General features: G+C 43.8%; 7 non-coding genes across 7 annotated transcripts; 5 read left to right on the forward strand and 2 right to left on the reverse strand.

Moving 5' to 3' along the window:
* The first annotated feature begins 14,721 nt into the window (after positions 1-14,721).
* Positions 14,722-14,795, forward strand: trnai-aau (transfer RNA isoleucine (anticodon AAU)). The gene has a single exon. It is a non-coding gene; the product is annotated as a tRNA-Ile (tRNA).
* A 1,744-nt stretch (positions 14,796-16,539) lies between these two features.
* trnas-cga (transfer RNA serine (anticodon CGA)) lies at positions 16,540-16,621 on the forward strand. Its single transcript has one exon. It is a non-coding gene; the product is annotated as a tRNA-Ser (tRNA).
* Positions 16,622-17,555: 934 nt separating this feature from the next.
* Positions 17,556-17,628, reverse strand: trnar-acg (transfer RNA arginine (anticodon ACG)). Its single transcript has one exon. It is a non-coding gene; the product is annotated as a tRNA-Arg (tRNA).
* Positions 17,629-19,242: 1,614 nt separating this feature from the next.
* Positions 19,243-19,324, forward strand: trnas-gcu (transfer RNA serine (anticodon GCU)). Its single transcript has one exon. It is a non-coding gene; the product is annotated as a tRNA-Ser (tRNA).
* A 1,304-nt stretch (positions 19,325-20,628) lies between these two features.
* Positions 20,629-20,710, forward strand: trnas-cga (transfer RNA serine (anticodon CGA)). The gene has a single exon. It is a non-coding gene; the product is annotated as a tRNA-Ser (tRNA).
* A 932-nt stretch (positions 20,711-21,642) lies between these two features.
* trnar-acg (transfer RNA arginine (anticodon ACG)) lies at positions 21,643-21,715 on the reverse strand. Its single transcript has one exon. It is a non-coding gene; the product is annotated as a tRNA-Arg (tRNA).
* Positions 21,716-24,243: 2,528 nt separating this feature from the next.
* Positions 24,244-24,325, forward strand: trnas-aga (transfer RNA serine (anticodon AGA)). The gene has a single exon. It is a non-coding gene; the product is annotated as a tRNA-Ser (tRNA).
* The last annotated feature ends 2,613 nt before the right edge of the window (positions 24,326-26,938 follow it).

Consider the following 26,938-nt stretch of genomic DNA (forward strand, 5'->3'; position numbering starts at 1 on the left):
TATGGACTTCACACGCGTTGCAGTATGCTCCTATTCTTTTTATGCTTAGGCACTAAGATCTCCCTTCTGCTTTGTGTAAGGATGGTATCAAAAGCAATCTTAAGTGATGACAAACCACTACAATAACAACAGTAGTGGCTGGCTCAATGTATTTAAGGGACTTAAACGTAAAAGGAGATGCTTCATATTGCTTGACTAATTTTAAAAACTAAGTTATAAATGCAGACGCTCCCTCAGTGCGCTCCTCTGGTGCGCCGGCTCTTACACAGTGCCTGTCTGCCGAAAGCATTACAACATACATACCCAACACTGCTTGTACCCATCTGTCATGCAAATAAAACACCTTGAATTGAATTGAATTGAGGGGAGAGGGGGGGAATACTAAAGACAATACTGGCTCAATACCAATACGGGCTTTGACGTGCTAATGCGTTGGTTTAACAGTCCGGGTGTGGCAGGCTTCCAATGTCAACTCGACTCGATTGGAAGACAATGAACGTATTGTAGCCCTAAATAAATTAATAGCAAACATGGTTTACATAAAATACATTTTTCCAAGAAAGTTTATAATAATACGATCTATAGTTGAAATCTGAGCCTACTTTAAAAATAAAGGAAAAGCATTTTCAGAGAGCAATCACGCTGTGTTTATGTAGAAAAAGCGATTAGGTTTATGAGCAATCTAATTACCTATTCGCATAAAACGCTATATAAAATAAAGTTTATTTAGAGATGAATGATCAGTGTCGCAGTTTAAATAATGGGAGTCAGGAAACTAACACACAATTAAATTTGCCTGTGGAGTGTATCTTATTAAGCTATAAATTGTATTTTGAGCGCATTTTTTGACTTTTTTTTAATTGCATTTTCGGCGCGGACAGCACATACAAGGGTTAATGAACTGCGCCAAGAAATTTAAAATAGTATTCTTTAGGTGTGAGGGTAGGAGTGGACCGCAGCAGGCATAATCAGCAAACCAGGAAAACAAAGAACAGGACAGGTGAGATGTGTATCCAGAAAGCGAGTGATCAGAAAAAGGAAATGGAAAACGCAGAAAAAGGAAACGCTTTACAGGATAAAAACAATAACAACAGTAGTGGCTGGGCAAACGATTTTTTTTAATCGAAATACAAATTGAGATACTGTACTGTATAATGATGTGCATGAACAAAGGTATACTGCAATTTTCCTTAGATACGCGATTAATGCTTCGTAGGAGGAGGCGGTCTTTTCCTCTTGTCTAACAGTCTGTCCACAAACAAAACATTCCTGTTAGACAAGAGGAATTGAAAAAAAACAATTTTGTCAATGAAAACCGGTGTGTGTGTCTCTCCCTGCTGGATGTCCCTCTCACAAACTGCTGAATGAATAAAATAATTTTATTGAAAACGCGTTTGCGATTGTCTGGTATTTAATTTGGTCCCTTTTAACTGTTTTTCGATCTACTGTATTGCTTTGAGATGCCACTTTTAAAGGCGATATGTAAAATAAAGTTTTTTATTATTGTTATAGAGAAACATGATCAGATTTTCCCTGGTTCAGAAAAAAGTTCTAAAGTGCTACACATAAGTTTCTTAATTCGATGTATTTAAAGCAGTGAACTACTGTAGGTGTCACATAACATTCAGAAATACAATCACGTATTTGACAAATAAAAACGATTATAATCTAATCCTTCCACATTTGATCCCAAAATCCCAAGAAATATAAATCTTGACGGGTAGAAAGCTATGCTGAAAGTTTATTAAGATACTTAGAAGACAAAGATACTGTATCAATTTATGTTGCATTAGCCTGATTATGATTAAAAAACACATATAATTAAACACGCGTTTGCGATTTAAATCAGAACACGATTTAAATCAATATAAATGTTTATATTGTAACGCATACTGTCCAGCCTCCATTTCTCTATAAAAATTTACTCTGTTGCACACACACACACAATAGAAGCAGGAGCCACTGTCAGAAGGGAAGATATGTTCAAAATATCGCAAATATCGATCATGTTGCGATATTTTGAAATATAAAAGTCAATTGATTGTCCAGAATATCGCTATTCTATTTTTTCGAAGAAATGTTTGTTAAAAGAAAAGTCTAGCACCAGCTGGATTCAAACACACAACCTGCCAGCTGGTAGTCACGCACCTAAACCAGTCGGCTACAAGACAGCACGGATGGACAAGCAGGCGAAACAGCCCTACACAGCCCTGTCGCAGCACACGAATACCGTTATTAAATTCTTTAGATACGCGATTCCATATTATATTAGCAGAAAAGCTTAAAACTACCACTTTTTCACACGCTATTTCACATGCTAGTTAAATACTTCGATGCTTAAAATCGTTAGGGAGAAATGGAATACTGGTGTGTATTTTTTTCTTTAAAGTACCAAGAAAAGCTATATACTGTATGTCTATGTTCCAAAATTAATATCATTTATGGCCTTCACACGCGTTACAGTATGCTCCTATTCTTTTTATGCTCAGCTACTAAGATTTCCCTTCAGTGGTAAAATTCAATATCTACAACGGGCACAGCAAAGACGTTTACTGTACTGTAAGTCTTTCTACGACAAACCAACGAACCACGAGTGCCCCTGTTGGTCAACCAATCACGTACTGCGGTGCCACGCTTCATCTTGCGTCACACTGAGCGACGCCACCTGCGGTACGTGTCTGTAACGCGCACTTTGAATGGCTGCATCTGTATAAGGAGGATAAGGATTTTGAAGTTGACTCGAAATCTGATAGGTAACCAGTGCAAGGACTTGAAAACAGGTGTAATGCATCCCTGATAGGATTCTTGCTGTCATATTCTGAACATATTGAAGATTGCTCAGTGTGGATTTAATTTCCCCAGTGAACAGGATGTGCATTTATTAATTCTAGAAAAAAAGCCTTTCTTGATTTCTCTAGTTCCCTTTAAAATAAACTATTATTCCACAATGCAGAGTATTACATGGCCAGTATTTACACATGATATTTGTGATTTAAAGAAATTAACACAAGCAGCTTTTGGAGATTTAAGTGTTGGCTGAGTTATTGCAGGATAAAAGACTAGAGATGTTGGCAAGAAGAAGATAATTTGGGGAAAGCTGAGGAATACACTTATAACAAGAACACTTCCTAATGGGGTTAGGCATACTTTTGATGAAGATGATGAAGTTAACAGACTATATGTTTACATAGATACTGAAATAAGGATTGTATTTTAGATTATGTGTAGTTGCTGGCATTGAACTGTGTGTTGGATGCACATGAATTGAAGGAATGGGCAAACATAGCTGATGCGGATCCACAGAGCCAGCATATTAAGATGTTTATAATTAGAGGCAATTTGTTTAAATAACTAGGTATGGATACTGATGTGCAAGAGAGGTGGAAAGGCTGTTTCCTTAAGCCAGCACTATAAAATATTTTATTCTCAGTGAGATGCTGCCATTTCATCGTGGGTTTCTAACACTGTGTATAGTTCCATCCACACAGTGCCTTTACTTCCATCCATTTCTAATCTCTTTATCCAGTACAGAGGATTTGGAGCCTATCCCAGTAAGCAACGGACACAAGGCAGAATACACCCTGGACATAGCGCCAGTCCATCACAGGACAGACAGACACAAACACACACACACCAGGGCCAGTTTTCCCATAAACCAATTAACTTACCAGTATGTTTTGGAGTGCGAGAGGGAGTCATATCACACATATGGAGAAAAACCATGTAACCCAGAGAGAACATGTAAACCCCACACACACAGGATGGCAGGAATTGAACCTAGGACCCCAGTGCTGCAAGATAACAATGCTAACCACTTCGCCACCATTATAAATGGATGGGTATCTTAGTTATCTTTCTAGTTCACAGGTTTGCATGCATAATTTAATTTTGAAAGCCACTGAGACATCAGGTACTACTGTTGTATTTATGAAAAAGAAACAAAACAAAAAACATACTAACAACTGTGCCATCCTACTCCTTAGTTAATACATTTTATTATTCATAAACAGTTAACATTGTTAGCAAAATATTTTGAATTATATTTAACCCTATTTTTTCTTTAGTTTTGTATTTAACTTATTATATGATAGTCAGACTTAATGTATATTTGAACAATGAAAATATATTTTTACAAGATGTGGGGGAAAGTGCAACAGCTTATTACAGTGCTAAATTTAATATTATTGATTGCTAATAGTTTATGCTAACACCTAACTTTCTTAATTAGATGTATTTAAAACAGTGAACTAAGTGTAACATACTATTCAGAAATACAACCGAAAATAGTTTTGTGGTGTTTGTATGGATGAAACGTTTCTAAAATGTATAACGTAACAAAATTAAAGACGATTAAAATCTGTAATCTTTCCACTTGTAATGTCATTAGACAGAACAACACGTTTCTGGTTTGTTTTAATTAGTATTAGTTAGTAGTTAGTAGTTTTAATTTAATTAGTATTGCAATTCGCACTGATTCCCTTGCGAAGATATGGACTTAAGAATATTCGTGCCTGGTCAAAAAATGGCATTAAGCACTTAAAATTAATATGGTTAATAATAGTAAACTGTAACATGCTGTAACAAGATCGGTTAAACTGCGAAGAAAATGCTTTCAGAGAAAATGTTTCAGGTGTGAAGAACATAGATCTCCAATACAATTTCAACCAAACCTGTTCCCACACACCCTGCCCCCACTACCATTAGAATATACACAAAGCACTGAAATCTTTCGAGCTAATGATCAGGTGACCCGAGAGAGAGCGAGAGAAACACCAAGGGGTGCATGGAAAACGGGCGATCTCCCCAGACTGTCCGCCCGTTTCACTGTTACCTGGATACCTCTTTATTTAGAACTCACTAACACTGATTTTTAGTTTCGAAGGATTCAAGTAGGGTTTTAGATGAAAGGCAGCGACCTTAATCAAGCCCAAATCATAATTGAACCCATTCAGAGCCTACATTACATTTTAGCGTTTCATTCTGAGCAGAAGACCCTCACACCTGAAGAAGGCTTGCATTTTCTCTCTTCTCTTTTAAGCATGTGTACAATGTGTAATACAATTACAATGTGTAATTACAATGCTGTAATACAATGTAGCGGCGAGGCTTAATAATAAGGCAGAATTAAGTGTTTCTGAGCTTCCCAAATGAGGCCCCATTTCTCTGTTCATCTCTGTGGTGCAGCCACAGAGAGACCATTAGTGCAGGGTGATTTAAGGTTTCCTAGGACAGCTCCCAAAGGGGGATGCACTTAGCTAAGTCTGGCTATCATGATCAATGGTCATCCATTGGCGCCTATCTGTCTAGGGAGTGCCAGTTGGACATCTGGACTGCATTACTAAGTGTCAGGAGTAAGTGACTCATATCTCACCTTGATCAACCAATCAGGGACTGGTAGGGCTGAGTAACCCACGTGGGACTCTGATGCCCATGGAACTTTCAGCCAATCAACGAGCTGAAGTTCCTCCAGGTAAAAACAGGCAACACAGGCCTGGAGATTCAGAAGGGGAGATTCAGTAAGATTCAGTAAGATTCTGGAGAGGATTCTGTGGACTGTTCTAAAGGGAATTCAAAGGAGAATTCCAGGGCAGGACGGCCCAGGAGCAGAAGGCTCCCAAGGGCAGGACATTCTCGCAGCGCGCCTCCTGACCATCCTGAGACTCAGCCCGGACAACCACGGAACGGCCAGTGTGTCCGAGTGCCAGAACTTTCCTTTGTTCTAAGAGTCTAGAGTGGAGGTTGCCAGAGAGTAACCAGCAGCAGGCCTCGTGAACAGGTCAGAACTGTGGACAGCTGAATCACTATTCAGAACTAGCTCTTCGTCAGGAGCGAACCGGTCCTCTTCCTGACTTGCTGGGACCCACAGTCATCTTTTCTCCTGTGCACAAACTTTGCTAGTTAAAACCAACACTAACTAGCCGGTCAGTGAGCATCAGCAGCGCACCGTCGCGAGCCGCACAGCACAACCTGGCACCGAGCCAGACAGCGCGGATTGGACAGCAACAGCCTGCAACTGTTTCTTTGTGCCCGCAGGAGATCTGAATCCCCAGAAATTGGATGAGTATTCAACTTCAATGCATTACAGCTCGAGAATTCAATTGTTATCCCAACCAGTTGATATCAATTTAATTCCTAAGAGTTATGTACTTGTTTTGGGTATCTAATGTAGAAGTTGTAACCAAGTTCACTTTACGAAACGGTCTTAATGAATGATATACTGAACGTATGTCCTCTTGATATATGTAACTCTTTGTAACTGATTGAATATATACCTTTTGTATTCTGATAACCCTCTCGATAAGATCTGTTAGGTTTACATGCATATTCTATGTATTAATAAATGTATCCTCGTGTATTAGTACCTGTGCGTGTGCGTTGTTTGAGTTATGTCGCATGGTTGGATTCTAAAGCCATCAAAAGAATCAACTTTGTGATTTACTGCTACAATTGATAATTGTCACAGTAAATGCCCAATCCCTACAGAACTGGTGCCTTCAGAGAGCCACTATGATTACATATTTGGCGTCCCTGAACGGCTATGAAACACTACATATTTGGCGTCCCTGGACCGGCGTGGCAAGACTGAAATGAATCAACCAAGCGGAATAATTCATATAAAACGCCGCGGGTTTCATACACGACAATACAGTGTGCTGAAAGCCGAAAGGAAAAAAGTTCCCCTTGCTCTTTAAGCAGTGCTTGATTGTTTTGTGATCTTTTGCAATCTACCGGGTTGATTGCATACTTGATCTTGTGGTTTTCTGTGGTAAAACTGTGATTTCGTACTGAAAAGTAATACTCTTTAAGTTTAACGATGGTTGCTAAAAGGTCTGAATTCGAGTCGCTATTAAGCACTCTCTCTAGCAGTGACAAGTCTGACCACGATCTCCGTCATATCTCCGTCAGCGGAGAAGCTAGGAGAATAAACCTCCATTCTCTGAGAGAGCTAGCGAAGGACATAGAGAGATTTGACCCCGCAGTGTCAGAGAATAATATCGAGAGTTATATTCAGGACCTCAGGTATACCCTGCAGTACCTGCCAAACGCCACAGAACAGGAGAAAGTGTTTCTGGTCAGGAAAACTACCAGCAGAGCCGTACATGAGTGGATGGCTAGGCAGATGAAAGAAGTCTGTAATGACTTTGAAGAGCTGTGTCAAGCACTTATCGAAGAATACAGTGCGTTTATTGACCCGACTGCCGCGATAGCCGCCGCCCTTAACATTAAGCACGAGAGAGCAGAGTCCCCTCGCGAATATTACGAGAGACTTAGACGAACTTATTTTGCAGGGCGAAATGATGAGGGTTGCGAAGAGAACACACATTTCAAGGGTTTATTCATTGCGAATCTCCACCCATCAGTCAGAAAGATGATCTTAATGCATAAAGATGCACAGACCATGAAAATGACTGATATTAAGAGATTCGTGCAGAAAGCCTGGGAGTATGATGTCCAAAGTCGCTCTGAGCAAAAAGCTGCTAAAGCGACTGTGTTCGCCGTCAGAGCCAGCAGGGTTAATTCCCCCCTGCTCGAAGGAGCACAGGCTCCTGAGCTGGCTAAGCCCCGTTCCAAAGCAGGCACACAGGACCGCACCCAGCGTCCTAAGTGCCATGAGAGCACCGGGGGAGGGAAAGGGCTAGAAAAAGCTGAACAAAAGGATTGAGTAGCCACCCGCCTGGCCAGGCTTGAACAAGCTTTATTAGGACAGGGACAACCGCTCCCCAAGGCTGCCGGAAGCGTGAATGAGCTGATACTCTCCACTGGAGGAGGCGGAGACCCGCCCCCTCCCACTCCCTCAGTCTATCTGATTGAGCGGAAGGGTTCCTGCCTGGATGAGGCCAGCCACTCCCAAGCGAGTGCTGACTCCACCCCTGAAGTCACAGAGCAGGCAGTAAAACACAGAGGAAAAGCAGGAAGCTTTTACCTCAAGGCTGCCATGGGAGATGTCTTACCCAGTGAGACACTGATTGACACTGAGGTTGAAAGGTGTTTGATGTCACACGGCAAGCTCAAACGGGTTGAAAAAGAAAAGGGCATGTGACTCAGAGTGGAACCTTTGGTGGATCACCAGAAAGGCAAAGTGTGGAAACAGGTCAAGGCTCCTAAGCCTTCTGTACAGAAGGAAAGGGGGGCCAAGAGGCAGACTGTGCTCACACAGTGCCCACCGAACACAGAAGCCTATGCGGAGATTCCTTCTGTTCCCTCTGGACAAGAAATAAAAATATTATCTTGTTTCCCAGATATACAGGGAAGTCGTGCCCTGGCCAAGGTCACAACAGCCTCCATGCCACAGGAGCGGTGCTCCAAGCAGCCGCCTGATCCACCAGGTAAAGCACACCCCTTTTACATCCCTAAAGAGGAGCAGATCTCCCCACCTGGCGATGAAAAGGAGCTTTCCCTGTGCACCCTGGCACCCAAGAGGGGTCAGGACCACCACCCCGCAGTGGTGGAAGGGATCCAGATGGCAGGAGAGCAGGTTGGTGATGTAGCCCTCACCCTTAGCCCTGAGAGGTCCTCTATTAGTGAGGATCTGCTTGAGCAGCTGTCACAGGGCCACCACCAGGTGCCCCTGGTGCAACATTCACAGGTTAGACAGGAGGTCCAGCTGGACGCTGAGACTACTGCGCTGTGGACACACCTGATCCCAGATGCCGATTCCCTCTGCTGTGACCCAGGGAACCTGCAGTCAGGTAACATTATTTCTCACAACTACCAGGTAGTGAGTGAGACTGACCTGATTGTTCCTGCCTCAACGGCAGGGTTGCCAACACACCCAGTCCCCCAGAAGGGACAGGGAATGAAAGCCGAGCCGGTTTTCTTACAGCCACCAGCTCAGTCTGTCAGTCTGAGTCTGACCAACAGTGGTTCAGCCAGACTGGAGCTGGATGGTCAAGTCACCCGCCTGCCAGTGCAGGACATCGCAAAGAGGGGTGTCAGAATCCCTGCCTGCACTGACATGGGCCTGGTGGGTGATAGTAAGTTCAAAGACAATGAACTAGCTATCCCAGTGCTGGGGCAGCTCCCTGAACCCCTAGCGAGGGAAGGGGGGAGCGAGCAGGTGTCCTACACCCACGCCCAGCGAACGATTGTAAACATGCCGATAGAGGGATTCCTCAATCAGGAAGTGTGCAGGGTGGACCTGAACAGTGAGAATGGGGTAACAATCCCAGATCACTCAGGTGCTCCAGATGACCACTCAGCCAAGGGTCAGGCATGCTCCACCGCTGCACCGCCCCCTGCAGGTTTCCTAGAGCACAGGCATGAACAAATCGAAAAAGCAGATGCCCTGGAAATGGAGGAGCAGCATCAGCCGCTGCGTCAGATCTCCCCAGATTTCCAGGATGTTGGTGCCCAAGATGCCACATGGCATACTGAGAAAGACACCATGTACATGCTGCGCCAGCTTAGAAAGACAACAGTCACTCAGAAGGAGATGACTGGGGTCAGCCACCCGAAAAGACTTTTGGGAGGACTGATTGCTGCCGCCACTGTTGCACGTTTGCTTTTTCTGGTAGGTTTGTGTGCTACTGGCACTCTCACCCTGACTGCCCCAAGAAGGCAGGTGTCAGAGATGCCAGAAGGTAGTGACAGACTGTATCAACAGCAGCAAAAGTTGGAAAGCTTAGGGAAAATCCTACAGGCAACTTCCTATGCAACAGGGTTAAACCTTATTCCCCAACCAGTGGACATGATTGTTGGTGTTATACAGTGGGTTTATGCTTGTGTGCAACAGGCCAGAATGTTGACACAAGACCTGTTAAGGGAGCTTGGTGCCACTGTAGCCAGTCTAACCACGGCACAAAATCCCAACCCACTTGATTCCACTCTTCTCAGTAGAGGAGTATGTGACATTAACCCCAACGCTCATAGCTCACCCAGAAGGCAATCCAAGATTGAATTTGGTTCCAAATCTTGAGATGGGTATGGCTACCAAAGCTATCCATTGGCTGTGTCTAAACGATTCACCAATGAAGGGTGTAAAGCTACTAACTAGCAGAGGGAGGTTAATGAACCCCATGAAGAGCAGGTGGGAAGTAAATGGCTGGTCAGCACACCACATTTAACTGACACTATGACTTGTGACAGGTATGATACAGCTACCACAAAGCAGCTACCTAACCAAACAGTTTCCTGTAAGTTCCCGAGGAGGCCATAGTACAGCTTGGTGACTTAACACTGTACTGTCTGGAACCAGACAACATAAGACCATACTTGAGGTCATGGATACCTTCAGGTGCCACACTATTGAATTGGATAGAAATCCAAGAAACAGTAGGCCCTGAAGAGGTACAGGTAGTTGAGTTTGCTTTAATGGAACAAACCTCCAAACCACCCTGGCAGGTGCCCAACACAGGTGTTGTGGTTCATCAGGGGGGCTGGGAACAGGAACCGGTGTTATTGTAACACTGCTGCTGGGAAGCTGGATAATGACTGACAGTGTACTCTGAAAGCTGTACTCTTACATCAAGATGTACTCTGGGTAGCATGAATGAGTCAAAGGTAGCATGTCAAAAGAAAGGAAGTGACTTCTCCCCAAATATCTACTACAGAGGTATCAGATATTGACAGTGAGCTTCCTGATGTGTAATTCCTAGACTTAGATAATGTCTCCTACCGTGTTTATACATACTCCAGATGTTATTCATCCTGTTTGTATCCAATGCTGGTTCTGGTATGAATTCTCGAGGAGTAATGTGGACATTTAAGATTAATGTTCTAATGGCAAGGGACATCACTTAACTCTGTTTTGTTTTGAAGGCAACAATGCCTCAGGACCTCGTGACCTTCAAAAAGGGGGGATATGTAGCGGCGAGGCTTAATAATAAGGCAGAATTAAGTGTTTCTGAGCTTCCCAAATGAGGCCCCATTTCTCTGTTCATCTCTGTGGTGCAGCCACAGAGAGACCATTAGTGCAGGGTGATTTAAGGTTTCCTAGGACAGCTCCCAAAGGGGGATGCACTTAGCTAAGTCTGGCTATCATGATCAATGGTCATCCATTGGCGCCTATCTGTCTAGGGAGTGCCAGTTGGACATCTGGACTGCATTACTAAGTGTCAGGAGTAAGTGACTCATATCTCACCTTGATCAACCAATCAGGGACTGGTAGGGCTGAGTAACCCACGTGGGACTCTGATGCCCATGGAACTTTCAGCCAATCAACGAGCTGAAGTTCCTCCAGGTAAAAACAGGCAACAAAGGCCTGGAGATTCAGAAGGGGAGATTCAGTAAGATTCAGTAAGATTCTGGAGAGGATTCTGTGGACTGTTCTAAAGGGAATTCAAAGGAGAATTCCAGGGCAGGACGGCCCAGGAGCAGAAGGCTCCCAAGGGCAGGACATTCTCGCAGCGCGCCTCCTGACCATCCTGAGACTCAGCCCGGACAACCACGGAACGGCCAGTGTGTCCGAGTGCCAGAACTTTCCTTTGTTCTAAGAGTCTAGAGTGGAGGTTGCCAGAGAGTAACCAGCAGCAGGCCTCGTGAACAGGTCAGAACTGTGGACAGCTGAATCACTATTCAGAACTAGCTCTTCGTCAGGAGCGAACCGGTCCTCTTCCTGACTTGCTGGGACCCACAGTCATCTTTTCTCCTGTGCACAAACTTTGCTAGTTAAAACCAACACTAACTAGCCGGTCAGTGAGCATCAGCAGCGCACTGTCGCGAGCCGCACAGCACAACCTGGCACCGAGCCAGACAGCGCGGATTGGACAGCAACAGCCTGCAACTGTTTCTTTGTGCCCGCAGGAGATCTGAATCCCCAGAAATGGGATGAGTATTCAACTTCAATGCATTACAGCTCGAGAATTCAATTGTTATCCCAACCAGTTGATATCAATTTAATTCCTAAGAGTTATGTACTTGTTTTGGGTATCTAATGTAGAAGTTGTAACCAAGTTCACTTTACGAAACGGTCTTAATGAATGATATACTGAACGTATGTCCTCTTGATATATGTAACTCTTTGTAACTGATTGAATATATACCTTTTGTATTCTGATAACCCTCTCGATAAGATCTGTTAGGTTTACATGCATATTCTATGTATTAATAAATGTATCCTCGTGTATTAGTACCTGTGCGTGTGCGTTGTTTGAGTTATATCGCATGGTTGGATTCTAAAGCCATCAAAAGAATCAACTTTGTGATTTACTGCTACAATTAATAATTGTCTCAGTAAATGCCCAAACCCTACAGAACTAGTGCCTTCAGAGAGCCACAACGTTACATATTTGGCGTCCCTGAACGGCTATGAAACATTACAACAATTTGAATCGTATGAGGGTGGGGGGGAGGTGTCTTTCGCTGGAAATCTCGCCTGCTTCTACTTTACGAGTACAACCCCCTCTCTGCCGGAGTGCTGGCTGTGACGAATTAAACCGGTTTCACAGGTTTCAATCACAGACCATGTGACATGGGAGTCAGGAAACTAACACACAGCGCCACCGGATTTGATAACACTATAAAAACGCTATAAAATAATGTGACTAGGCACAGAACAAGTTTACAGCACAGTACAATAATAAATGCTGACCATAACTTTAGAAGCATAAATTGCCTTACACTCAATTTAAACACAAGCTGTCTTTAGCCCTCTAAGCTGGTTCATACAGAAATGTAGAGATCCAGGCTCAGAACACACAGCTTCATTAGCGAATACTTCATTAGCGAATACATATCTAGAGAAGACGTTTTACAGAGGATGGATTTTTAGAAACATCCCATCAGTGACATCACTGAAGTCAACTCCTAGGTCCTGTAACTGTCATGTGGATAGTTTCACAAGAATCAGACAAAGGTTTAAGCATCGCTTGTTCTAGATAAAACTGCAAAAAAAACAACAACAACCCATAATGTACTTCTTTGCGGCTCTGTTTGCCCAAATCATATATTCACAACGTGAAATCTAGAAAATAATATTACGTAACCAAAATCCGCAATATGGAAACAGAACCTGTGTAATTGTTGATAGATGATGTACTCGTAACATTTTTTCAAGACGAACTACAACATTTAAAAAATGACTTGTATGTACTTGATATCTCTAATCAATCCACGGGTCCCAGCACAAAACGAAACTAAAACGCATACCGTTTCGCGCTTCTTATTAGTTGCTCAAAAGTAATTTGACCGTATGAAATGCATAATATAAACCTAGAAACATATACGTGAGCAGTACTTAAGCACTGTAGTATCGGTGTTAAGACATACCTCTCAAATACTGTAAATCAAGTTAAAAATATATCAAGACCGATTCTGGTCATAATGAAACCATGTTTCGTGTATGTTTTCTTTAAAGTACCGAGACCAGCCATATACTGTATGTTTATGTTCCAAAATTAATATCGTTTATGGCCTTCACACGCGTTGCAGTATGCTCCTATTCTTTTTATGCTCAGCTACTAAGATTTCCCTTCAGTGGTAAAATCAGATATGAATATTCAATACTTAAACGGGCACAGTTAAGACATTAAATATACATATACATACTGTATACAGTACAGTTTTCATACGGTAATATGTTTATGTTCCTAAATCAATCTCTTTTATGAGCATGTGAAAGGCATGGTGAATCGATTCTCAAAAATTACTGTACTTTGCATGATTGGAAACAAATGCGTGATTGCGAAATGCTGTGGTGTTACTTTTACAAAGACGGTCAATGAAAAAAAGAATGTTGACCAGGGCAATACTTTGAGTTTACACTTACAGCTTGTCCAAGGTCATTCATTATTAATACTATTAGTAATATCTTCGTTAAAGACTTTGATGGCCACAGCTCAAACATGAGAGGTTGAGCTTTATTAGCTCCACCTTGCGGAAATTCCGGATACTATTATTTTGCTTGTCGTATTATAGGAGAATTTACGGTAACTCGCGGTATTTACCGGTAGCTTGCGGTAGACTGCGTACAGCGTACCGCAAAATAATGCGGTATCGCCCACGCATTTTGAATGGCTGCATCTGTAGGCTGCCAAAAGTCTCCGAAACCAAATTTTGATAGCAGAAAATTCTCACTCGTCCAGAAGTTCCCTTGGGACCCAACATCCAGCTCAGAGTGGTAAAAAAGCGTCTTTTTTGTAGATGCTTGCAGCGTGCATTGGTGGTTCAGTGGTAGAATTCTTGCCTGCCACGTGGGAGGCCCGGGTTCGATTCCTGGCCAATGCAGTGGCTTTTGCAGCGAGCGGCTCCATAACTTGCATCCCCTTTCAACTCGCAACTGAAAACCCACTGAAGCTTAGAAGCTGTGAGCCAGGTCAGTACCCGGATGAGGGTGACCTACAGGGAAAAGCAAAGCTTACAGCTTGAAGCGGTGTTAATGGAGCCAGCGGTGGGGTGCTCACCCTGAGGTCTGTGCGGGTCCCAATGCCCCAGTATAGTGACGGAGACGCTGTGTGGTAAAAAGGCGCTGTCTTTTGGATGAGATGTAAAACCGAGGTCATAGCTCTCTGTGGTCATTAAAAGTGACCACCAAAACCTTTGACAAAAGCTCTTGGTAATTGATGGTCTTCAATAATGCTTCTCCTTTAGGTACATTTGAAATCAGCTGAAAAATGCTGTGAAATGGGGGGGCACTTCAGGCCAGTGTAGGATTTGGTTTACAAGAACCATTAAACAGCACGAGAAAGCCCGTACACTGAATCGCAGGGCTTTCTATTCAAAGAAGGACAAAAGAAACTTCCCTGAATTCCATTTTTTGCAGCACAGAGAGGACAGTGGGCACGAGGCCTGTTAGCTCAGTTGGTTAGAGCGTGGTGCTAATAACGCCAAGGTCGCGGGTTCAATCCCCGTTCGGGCCAGGCAGTCTCCTCCTGTCTTGCCAAAACCCGTTGCTTGCTTGCCGTGGTGAGATTGGTGGTAATGCAAAGATGCCACATACTGCCGACAGACGAGAGTGTTGCGGGAGAAGAGAGAAGTGTTTGAAGAGTGTCCTAGGTGGAGCCAAGATAAAGTGTCACAACTGCCTAGGGGAGGATTTCAAATGCTTAAGATGGTAAAAATAACCGGAAGTGATCCCCCAGTCCGGTGCAGTCTGATGTACTTCTGTCATATAAAGTGAAACTAGATGTCGAACTGGAGCCTCACTTATGTAAATTTGCAATATTTGCATAAGTGAGGCTCCAGTTATACATCTAGTTTCACTTTAAATGACAAAACTGAAGAGACTTAAAAGAGCTGGAGAGGATTTCTTACAACTTTTGAGCCGGCACAGTTTTCGAAAACGTTTTCTTCACGCTGCACTATACAACACAGACAGCCAAGAGTCTCCAAAACAAAACGAATTGACAGATAGGAGAAAAGTCCCACTCGTCCTAAAGTTCCCAAAATCCAGCACTGAGCGTAAACAAAGTGTTCAAGTAGCGTGGGAATGCTACCCCTAATCCTAGCTGGAGTTTGAGCGTCTGGTTCAGAGTTTGCTCAAGAGTTTACCTTTCACAGATGCGCAAAGATGAATGTTGAGGGTGCACGCTTCAAGGCGCCTTACAGTGCAGGGAGTGATTAGAGACGATTCGTGACGTGTGCTCATTCCCATATACCGTACGCCCCGGGTTGCAGTGCTAGGATGACGTCCAATACCGCTTCGGCACGTAACGGCATTATATTCAAGTGCAGGACATAAGGGTTTTATTTTGTTCGTTTTGTTCTGCTCTGTTTTGCTTTGTTTTGCTTTCCATGGCGTTCGTAAGAGCGTCAATAAAAAGGCGATTCCTGCGTCTAACACGAATGTAAGAGCTATTTCAAGTGCGGCTTCTAAAATGCTTGTAGACATTTGTCTGTTGTTGATTGTTTTTTTGTGTCTAACAAAGTGCCATTTTCCTGTCCGGACGGGGAGACTTTATCATTCCCACATGAAGCAACCCTTAATTCCTCGGAGGCGTGTCTGTCTGCAAGGTTTGTATTTTGGAAAGGTTTTTTTTTTTAACGGAGAACGACTTTGAAAAAGATTTACGCCGGCGTCTCGCGATCCATGTGAGATTGTAGCAAGAATGCAGCAATAGCAGCGTTTGCTGTAGTCGTGGCTGAGTGGTTAAGGCGATGGACTACTGATACATTGTGCTCTGCATGCATGGGTTCAAATCACACACTTGTCGCTCTCCATGTCTGACACGTGTGGTACTAGAGCAGTACGTTTTCCAGCGGTGGCTGAACATGGTATAGTAGGCTAACGTTGGTATCAAGCAGTGACAATAACAGTGGTTAAGTGCCGCTACTGCCAAGTGACTCTGGGTTGAGACTGTGTTTCCATTTACTTGCAACGCAAATGGAGAAAGAGATTTTTGACAGTCTCTCGAGAGACTGCGCTAGGTGTTTAGAGATAGACTTTGTCAGTTCCCCCTGGAATCATGGCCTTTCAAATAGTTTGTGATTCCTCTAGACGTTTATACAGTAGAAGCATGGTTCGTGGCTTAAATTCAAGCTGACCAAGACTTAGGAAACGAGTTAGAGGTCTGATGCAGAACTGCGAATTCAGTGAACGGGAACACTACAGTACATTGCACTGCATGTGTGAGGAAAGCTGCCCACTTCAGTGGCAAGCTCACCGTAGTCGTGGCCGAGTGGTTAAGGCGATGGACTCGAAATCTGGTGGGGACTCCCCGCGCAGGTTCAAATCCTGCCGTCTACGGCGGCTGCCGCACGTTGTAGTGTGCCTGTGCGGCAGAGGCGAAGTGCCGCTTCTCCTTTTCTGGTACTATAAAAACGCTAAATCGCTTGGACCCGCTGCCATGGAAATCAATTCTTCAGATAACCACACATTTTGCGTTCGCACGTCTGGTGCTCTACTTATGCCTTTGAAAATCGGATCAATAAAGCTCAAAGAACCGACAAGATAGGTGCTCGTAAAGCACGCAGTAAAGAATTCTTATCAGCGAGGGTTTCAGTGGGTTAACTGAGGAGAAGGCGTGATCGCTAATTGTTGAGTTTTTATTTGGTGTTAGAAACACTCTTACTGTGCATGAAGTGCAACAAATGTAGCCACAGAAATTGCATCGTGCTTTCATTTATGCTATTGCAGACACCAACGTTGCCTAGATAGAAAACCGAAAAAGCCGTGGGTTTGCTTGCCAGTCTGAAGGATCTCTCTTCGAATCTCTATCATTTGTCAATGGAAGTAAAAGGCGCTGCAATCTGATACGTTCACATTCAAACCCTCAGCTGTTGTTCGACTTTATTTCTTGACTAATTACAACTGAGTGTCGCATGAGCAGTTACGTAAACTTGTCTGCTATATTTGAACACAAATGCCGTTCTTCAATTAAAACTAACAGTACATTGTCAGGGACATTCAGTTATATACAAACAAGAGACAGACAAGAGAATATTTCTACCTTTCATGTGGACTACGTGTTGACTTACTGATCGGAATAATTGAAATGTTCGGGTTCATAGCCGATGCAGTGCGTGCTAATTAGAACAGCAACGCTGGGCTCTCAGCACCGTACTGAGCCCAGGTGCAGTTCATTTACATGAAGGAAATCTCGTACTGGGTACGATTACACCCACATACAGTAAGTAGCACAGGCTACTTAGGGAGTAGCCTGATGCGTTTAAAAGTGACCCGAGCCAGGCAGGAGTCGAACCTACAATCTCCTGATCCGTAGTCAGACGCGTTATCCATTGCGCCACTGGCCCTGGTGTCACACTGCATGACTGCAACCCAGTGAGCTCAGCACTGCAACTAGTAAAACATTACCCCCGGTCCATTCTTTTCCAAAAGTGAGAAACACCTGTTTTCTACATTGTGTCTGTTTAAAACCATATCTCTTTAAACCAAACCAAGAGTTTGTCCTTTGCACTGATATTCTGATTCATTTCGATTTCAAAGAAAAAAAAAACACTTTCTTCCAAAGCATCATAAAATTGTCCCTTCTTCCAGACTCTACTTCTCTCTTGTAGTAGTACAGCAGACCTTTCCAGGTGAGCAGATCACAGAGTCCGAAATGAGCTTCCTCCATCCAGCAAAGTACCTGAACATGACTCTGTCATCATAAAAGCACCCCTGTAGTAAAGCAATTAAATCCGAAATCAAGAGGGCAATTGCCTACTGAAGTTCAAGAAGTCATCAATTTTAACCTAGCAACACATTAAAGGCTGCATCTATACAAGTACGATTCTAGAAATGCTCACCAGATTACGTTTTAAGAAGGAACTGCGGCTCAGGTTCCGCCGAGATCTAAACTCGGATGGCAGGATTCAGAGTCCAGAGTTTGGACGGGTGGCGCACAGAGGGTCCATATACTGTAGATCCCTCAGTGATCTTCCGCGTGTTCAAACCGCCAGCGTGTGACTCCCCTGTCCCCGTGACCTCATTGCTCTGCTCTCGCCTGTGTGCAGCCGAGCCCGACTCACGGTAAAGTGGAAAAAAAATGCCCTCAACGTGTGATTTACTCTGGAGCGAGGACAGATGTCACCTTCTTATCATTGAACAGGATGTATGTGATGTGGCGACTAGGTTCAATTTTTTATCCTCTTTAAAAGATTAAGGACTGGGTGAGCCTGATTTACCACCCTTTCAGCTAAGAACCCGACGTGCGGACCGTTTAAGCTGCGTAGACTCGGTCGTTTAACTCCTCCATTAGCAGGGTTAAGGTTAAAGAAAAAACATTGCTGACTTCTTTTTTGTTTTCCAGCCGCGAGCGCTGATTAGCAAGGTTTGCATTTCATGTTTTGCAAGTTGCATTCTAAGAAAAACAAGTCGTTCAAGACAGGAAATGAATACTTGCATTTAATTAAGTCTAGCCGTAGGCGGTTGTCCATAATGACCAGTCCTGTTCGAGAAGACAGAACAAAAAAAGGAACCGCTGGGATTCGGACCCGGGATCTCCTGTTTACTAGGCAGGCGCTTTAACCAACTAAGCCACAGTGCACCAGGAGCGCTGTCCTTTTGCAGCCACTTGGACACACAACTCAGACACATCTGCATTCGCTGTGCGCTCCGCCTGCTCGCTGAGCAAGTTGCCACCTTTACATACAATAGCAACATCGACACCAAGAGAAAGGATGACAAATGGCTTTTAACTGGAACTTTTCATGTCCAAGGAGCTCAATGTGCTTTCCGTGTACAACAGGGCCACTGAACTCCACACCGGCCACTGAAGCACAGCAGTGGCTTGCTGGCTTGACATCTCCCAAGGAAGATGTTGAAATTGCATGTGGAACAGGAAAATGACCCTCGAGTACGAGGGAAAAAAAAGAAAAAGAAAATCTGGAGCGCGCCAACTCATGTCCGGACAGCCTGGTTTCCTTGGCGAGGTGGCCGAGTGGTTAAGGCGATGGACTGCTAATCCATTGTGCTCTGCACGCATGGGTTCGAATCCCATTCTCGTCGCTCTCCATGTCTGACGCGTGTGCCTGTTCAAAGTCGGCCCTCGGTACTAGAGCAGTATGTTTTCCAGCGGTGGCTGAACATGGTATAGTAGGCTAACGTCGGTATCAGTAGTGCAGTGACAAACAGTATTTATGTGCTGCTGCTGCCAAGTGGCTCTGGGTTGAGACCGCGTTTTCACTTACTTGCAACACAAACGGCGAAAGCGTTTTTTGACAGTCTCTCGAGAGACTGCGCTAGGTGTTTAGAGATAGCCTCTCAAATAGTTTGTGATTCCTCTAGACGTTTATACAGTAGAAGGATGGTTCGTGGCTTAAATTCAAGCTGACCAAGACTAAGGAAACGAGTTAGAGGTCTGATGCAGAACTGCGAATTCAGTGAACGGGAACACTACAGTACATTGCACTGTATGTGTGAGGAAAGCTGCCCACTTCAGTCCCTTGTCGACCGAACAGAGAACTGTAAAGGATACCGCCAATAAACTTTAGGATGCTGGTTGGAATCCAACTCCAAAGAAGCCCCTTTGGGTGTTATGTCATCAAAAAGTAAGAACAACGAATCTCCCTTTGATCAAAAGCGCAACAAAACTGTTTTCTGTGGAGCAGGTTTCAGACCCGTAGACCTGTTTTATTTGTAGGGCAGGGCGCATTCCCAAACGCGAATCTCCTGTTTTAGAAATGCTTTGGGCGGCGTGAAGTGAAAATAAGAAATTAACTCCAGATGCACATGGAAGCAATCAAGTGTTTCATCCGAGCTGTTTCAAAGACTGCTCAAGAGCTTTCCTGTCACAGAGGCGCAACGATTAATGATGGCGGTGCACCCTTCAATGCGCCTTACAACTCTAGAGAGTGATTGAGACGATTCGTAGTGTGTGCTCGTTTCCCTATATTCCCCGTGCTGCAGTGGTAGGATGACGTACGTTACTGCTTCGACACGTAACGGCATTATATTCAACTGCAGGAGCTGAGGGCTTTCGTAAGCGCGTAAACCAAAGGCAATTCCTGCGTCTAACACTAATTTAAATGCTTTTCAAAGTGCAGTGTGGTGCAGCTTGTAAAATCCTTGTCCACATTTGTGGTTTGTTGATGTTTTTTCTGTCTGCCAAAGTTGCATTTTGACATCAGGACGGGGAGACTTTATCCTTTGAACGTGAAGCCACCCTTAAACCCTCGGAGGCGTGTCTGTCTGCCGGCACGTATTTTGTCAAAGGTATTTTTTTTTAACGGGGAGCGACTCTGAAAAGGTTTCCCCAGCCACCTCGCACTCGTGTTAGATTATAGGAGGAATGCGGCAGTGGTGAGCTCGCCGTAGTCGTGGCCGAGTGGTTAAGGTGATGGACTCGAAATCTGGTGGGGACTCCCCGCGCAGGTTCAAATCCTGCCGTCTACAGCGTCTGCCGCACGTTGTAGTGTGCCTGCGCGGCAGAGGCGAAGTGCCGCTTCTCCTTTTCTGGTACTATAAAAACGCTAAATCGCTTGGACCCGCTGCCATGGAAATCAATTCTTCAGATAACCACACATTTTGCGTTCGCACGTCTGGTGCTCTACTTATGCCTTTGAAAACCGGATCAATAAAGCTCAGAGAACCGACACGATAGGTGCTCGTAAAGCACGCAGTAAAGAACTCTTATCAGCGAGGGTTTCAGTGGGTTAACTGAGGAGAAGGCGTGATCGCTAATTGTTGAGTTTTTATTTGGTGTTAGAAACACTCTTACTGTGCATGAAGTGCAACAAATGTAGCCACAGAAATTGCATCGTGCTTTCATTTATGCTATTGCAGACACCAACGTTGCCTAGATAGAAAACCGAAAAAGCCGTGGGTTTGCTTGCCGGTCTGAAGGATCTCTCTTCGAATCTTCCATTTGTCAATGGAAGTAAAAGGCGCTGCAATCTGATACGTTCACATTCAAACCCTCAGCTGTTGTTCGACTTTATTTCTTGACTAATTACAACTGAGTGTCGCATGAGCAGTTACGTAAACTTGTCTGCTATATTTGAACACAAATGCCGTTCTTCAATTAAAACTAACAGTACATTGTCAGGGACATTCAGTTATATACAAACAAGAGACAGACAAGAGAATATTTCTACCTTTCATGTGGACTACGTGTTGACTTACTGATCGGAATAATTGAAATGTTCGGGTTCATAGCCGATGCAGTGCGTGCTAATTAGAACAGCAACGCTGGGCTCTCAGCACCGTACTGAGCCCAGGTGCAGTTCATTTACATGAAGGAAATCTCGTACTGGGTACGATTACACCCACATACAGTAAGTAGCACAGGCTACTTAGGGAGTAGCCTGATGCGTTTAAAAGTGACCCGAGCCAGGCAGGAGTCGAACCTACAATCTCCTGATCCGTAGTCAGACGCGTTATCCATTGCGCCACTGGCCCTGGTGTCACACTGCATGACTGCAACCCAGTGAGCTCAGCACTGCAACTAGTAAAACATTACCCCCGGTCCATTCTTTTCCAAAAGTGAGAAACACCTGTTTTCTACATTGTGTCTGTTTAAAACCATATCTCTTTAAACCAAACCAAGAGTTTGTCCTTTGCACTGATATTCTGATTCATTTCGATTTCAAAGAAAAAAAAAACACTTTCTTCCAAAGCATCATAAAATTGTCCCTTCTTCCAGACTCTACTTCTCTCTTGTAGTAGTACAGCAGACCTTTCCAGGTGAGCAGATCACAGAGTCCGAAATGAGCTTCCTCCATCCAGCAAAGTACCTGAACATGACTCTGTCATCATAAAAGCACCCCTGTAGTAAAGCAATTAAATCCGAAATCAAGAGGGCAATTGCCTACTGAAGTTCAAGAAGTCATCAATTTTAACCTAGCAACACATTAAAGGCTGCATCTATACAAGTACGATTCTAGAAATGCTCACCAGATTACGTTTTAAGAAGGAACTGCGGCTCAGGTTCCGCCGAGATCTAAACTCGGATGGCAGGATTCAGAGTCCAGAGTTTGGACGGGTGGCGCACAGAGGGTCCATATACTGTAGATCCCTCAGTGATCTTCCGCGTGTTCAAACCGCCAGCGTGTGACTCCCCTGTCCCCGTGACCTCATTGCTCTGCTCTCGCCTGTGTGCAGCCGAGCCCGACTCACGGTAAAGTGGAAAAAAAATGCCCTCAACGTGTGATTTACTCTGGAGCGAGGACAGATGTCACCTTCTTATCATTGAACAGGATGTATGTGATGTGGCGACTAGGTTCAATTTTTTATCCTCTTTAAAAGATTAAGGACTGGGTGAGCCTGATTTACCACCCTTTCAGCTAAGAACCCGACGTGCGGACCGTTTAAGCTGCGTAGACTCGGTCGTTTAACTCCTCCATTAGCAGGGTTAAGGTTAAAGAAAAAACATTGCTGACTTCTTTTTTGTTTTCCAGCCGCGAGCGCTGATTAGCAAGGTTTGCATTTCATGTTTTGCAAGTTGCATTCTAAGAAAAACAAGTCGTTCAAGACAGGAAATGAATACTTGCATTTAATTAAGTCTAGCCGTAGGCGGTTGTCCATAATGACCAGTCCTGTTCGAGAAGACAGACCAAAAAAAGGAACCGCTGGGATTCGGACCCGGGATCTCCTGTTTACTAGGCAGGCGCTTTAACCAACTAAGCCACAGCGCGCCACGAGCTCTGTCCTTTTGCAGCCACTTGGACACACAACTCAGACACATCTGCATTCGCTGTGCGCTCCGCCTGCTCGCTGAGCAAGTTGCCACCTTTACATACAATAGCAACATCGACACCAAGAGAAAGGATGACAAATGGCTTTTAACTGGAACTTTTCATGTCCAAGGAGCTCAATGTGCTTTCCGTGTACAACAGGGCCACTGAACTCCACACCGGCCACTGAAGCACAGCAGTGGCTTGCTGGCTTGACATCTCCCAAGGAAGATGTTGAAATTGCATGTGGAACAGGAAAATGACCCTCGAGTACGAGGGAAAAAAAAGAAAAAGAAAATCTGGAGCGCGCCAACTCATGTCCGGACAGCCTGGTTTGAACAAAGTGTTCAAGTAGCATGGGAATGCGACCCCTAATCCTAGCTGGAGTTTGAGCGTCTGGTTCAGAGTTTGCTCAAGAGTTTACCTTTCACAGATGCGCAAAGATGAATGTTGAGGGTGCACGCTTCAAGGCGCCTTACAGTGCAGGGAGTGATTAGAGACGATTCGTGACGTGTGCTCGTTCCCATATACCGTACGCTCCGGGTTGCAGTGCTAGGATGACGTCCAATACCGCTTCGGCACGTAACGGCATTATATTCAAGTGCAGGACGTGAGGGTTTTATTTTGTTCGTTTTGTTCTGCTCTGCTTTGCTTTGTTTTGCTTTCCATGGCGTTCGTAAGAGCTTCAATAAAAAGGCGATTCCTGCGTCTAACACGAATATAAGAGCTATTTCAAGTGCGGCTTCTAAAATGCTTGTAGACATTTGTCTGTTGTTGATTGTTTTTTTGTGTCTAACAAAGTGCCATTTTCCTGTCCGGACGGGGAGACTTTATCATTCCCACATGAAGCAACCCTTAAGTCCTCTGAGGCGTGTCTGTCTGCAAGGTTTGTATTTTGGAAAGGTTTTTTTTTTTTAACGGAGAACGACTTTGAAAAAGATTTCCGCCGGCGTCTCGCGATCCGTGTGTGATTGTAGCAAGAACATGGTGCGGCTTCTTAAATGCTTGTGGACATTTGTCTGTTGTTGATTGTTTCTTTGTGTCTAACAAAGTGCCATTTTCCTGTCCGGACGGGGAGGCTTTATCATTCCCACATGAAGCCACCCTTAAGTCCTCTGAGGCGTGTCTGTCTGCATGGCTTGTATTTTGGAAAGGTTTTTTTTTTAATGGAGACTGACTTTGAAAAATGTTTCCGCCGACGCCTCGCGATCCATGTGAGATTGTAGCAAGAACGCAGCAACAGCGGTGCTCGCTGTAGTTGTGGCCGAGTGGTTAAGGCGATGGACTAGAAATCCATTGGGGTCTCCCCGCGCAGGTTCGAATCCTGCCGACTACAGTGTCCTCCTCACATCGTTGTGTGCTGGCGCAAGCACGGAAAAGTGCTTTTCTTCTTTTCCTGGTGGTTTTAAAACGCGAGATCGCTTGTACCCGCTGCCTTGGAAAGAAATGTCTACATGTTTACTTGCACATTGTCTATTGTTTGTACATTGTCTTGATGCACTGTTTGCACTTTGTCTTGTTTTTTACACTTGTTTTACAATCGAGAGACCTTCTGTAAGTAAGAATTCCATTGTACCAGTACCGGTTACATATGGCAATAAAGTTCAAGTTCAAATGCTTCAGCGTCCGCAAACGGCATTTTGCAGCTGGAAGCAGATGGCGACGCTTTTTGCGGTCGCGTGTCTTGTGCCCCATTTCCGGCCTTTAACATCGAATCAATAAAGCTGTTAGAACCGACACCATAGGTGCTTTTCTTACAACTTTTGATCTGACTCAGTTTCGGAATGCAATTCCTGAACACTGCGAGAGACAACCTACAGATGCAGCCATTCAAAATGAGCGGTAAAAACCCGTAGTACAGTAACCAACCCGCAGGGCACCGTAGGGCACCGCGGTAAGTGATTGGCTGGTCAAAATGACCGACAGGGGCACTCGTGGTGCCTTTACTGTGCACCTTTACTAATGTCTTTACTGTGAACATTTCAATCCGCTTAGTTTTGAATATTTATATGGAATTTTACCACTAAAGGGAAATTTTAGTAGCTGAGCATAAAAAGAAGAGGAGCATAACGCATCTGAAGGTCATAAACGATATTAATTTAGGAACATAAACATTACTGTATGTACATAAACTGTACTGTGTATGGCTGGTCTTGATAGTTTAAAGAAAAAATACACACCAGTCTTCCATTTCTCCCTAAACATTTTAAGCATGAAAGTTGTATGAAACGGTACCCAAATATTTGATTGCTGTATAGAATGAATTTTAATTTTTAAAAATTATTTAACACGAAAATTAAGCTGTTTACATCTTCCGCCTGAGAACAGTCACCCGTTGCTACCCAACGCAGAAACACAGCCACTAACTAGCAAAGAGAGGATATTAGCTAGCTAATATGATAAAGAAATAAATGATTATTTTGTTTATTTCTTTTGCACATTTATTTGAACATTTCCATCGATTGTACAAGCACTTGGAAACTGTCCAATCCCTAGTTCATCAAGCATTTACCGGTCTGGTGCCGGTCTGTGTCTTCTAGGATATAATGCCAGCGAACTCTTGTTTTTATGTCCACTATAACTACGCTGGGCAAACGTTCCGAGGTCAAATTCTTCCAGCACGGGGGTACCTTTAAAGCGGAGACGACGGCACCGAAATTTTTTGGCGCGCCTTCTCTTTAAAGCCCTGGCCAAATATGAAGACAGTACGTACAGTTATAATTCAAACGGAATTAAAAACTACACATCCCAGTTACCATGGTGGTGCTTGTGATCATTGCGTTTAACCAACGAAACAGGGCGAAAAATCAGTCACATGACTTTGGGGCAGAGTTTCGAAAGCTTAACCTATCAGCAACAAAGCGAAATTTACACGATAGGCTACCTCAATCTGTCAGTTACACGACTGTGTATGTCGCTTAAGCCACTCCTATTTGGCATTTTAGTTATGGAGGCGAGAAGACGCCCCCCCCCTCCCCCCTCTGGGTGTCTGATTTGCCGCCATCTTTAACTGTTCGGTGTCTGAATCGGAGTAGCTACGCGTACGAAATAAAGTTAATCCTAGCTACAAAACATATATTTTTGTGGTAAGAGGGCGCAAAACATCAGTATTTACTGCTATTAATTACTGTACGATTTATAGTTGAAATCTGAGCCTAGATATAAAGTTAGATATAAAGTTAAAATCTCGACAAAGCAATGTAGGAAATACAGAGAAAATAAATCCTTTCTGACATCTAAAATCAGTTTCGATCGAGGTCTCTAAAACGAACAAGAAAAAGAGGATTTTCGGAGGGCAATTACGCTGTGTTTATATAGAATAACTGATTTATGAGCAATCTAATTTCTTGTTCGTTTAAAACAGTGAAATGTCAGCTGCAAAAGATCGCACCAGAAACAGCACTCTCTCTGCCTGTCATAGACGTTCAGGAAAGGCTGAATGAAGTCATGTCAAGTACAATAATTAGGTGATCAATAATAACAGTTGTAGGACAGTATATAAGGAGGATAAGGATTTTGAAGTTGACTCGAAATCTGATAGGTAACCAGTGCAAGGACTTGAAAACAGGTGTAATGCATCCCTGATAGGATTCTTGCCGTCATATTCTGAACATATTGAAGATTGCTCGGTGTGGACTTAATTTCCCCAGTGAACAGGATGTGCATTTATTAATTCTAGAAAAAAAGCCTTTCTTGATTTCTCTAGTTCCCTTTAAAATAAACTATTATTCCACAATGCAGAGTATTACATGGCCAGTATTTACACATGATATTTGTGATTTAAAGAAATTAACACAAGCAGCTTTTGGAGATTTAAGTGTTGGCTGAGTTATTGCAGGATAAAAGACTAGAGATGTTGGCAAGAAGAAGATAATTTGGGGAAAGCTGAGGAATACACTTATAACAAGAACACTTCCTAATGGGGTTAGGCATACTTTTGATGAAGATG

This window comes from Atractosteus spatula, unplaced genomic scaffold (assembly GCF_055471065.1).
Source record: "Atractosteus spatula isolate fAtrSpa1 unplaced genomic scaffold, fAtrSpa1.hap1 Scaffold_68, whole genome shotgun sequence".
NCBI lineage: Eukaryota > Metazoa > Chordata > Actinopteri > Semionotiformes > Lepisosteidae > Atractosteus > Atractosteus spatula.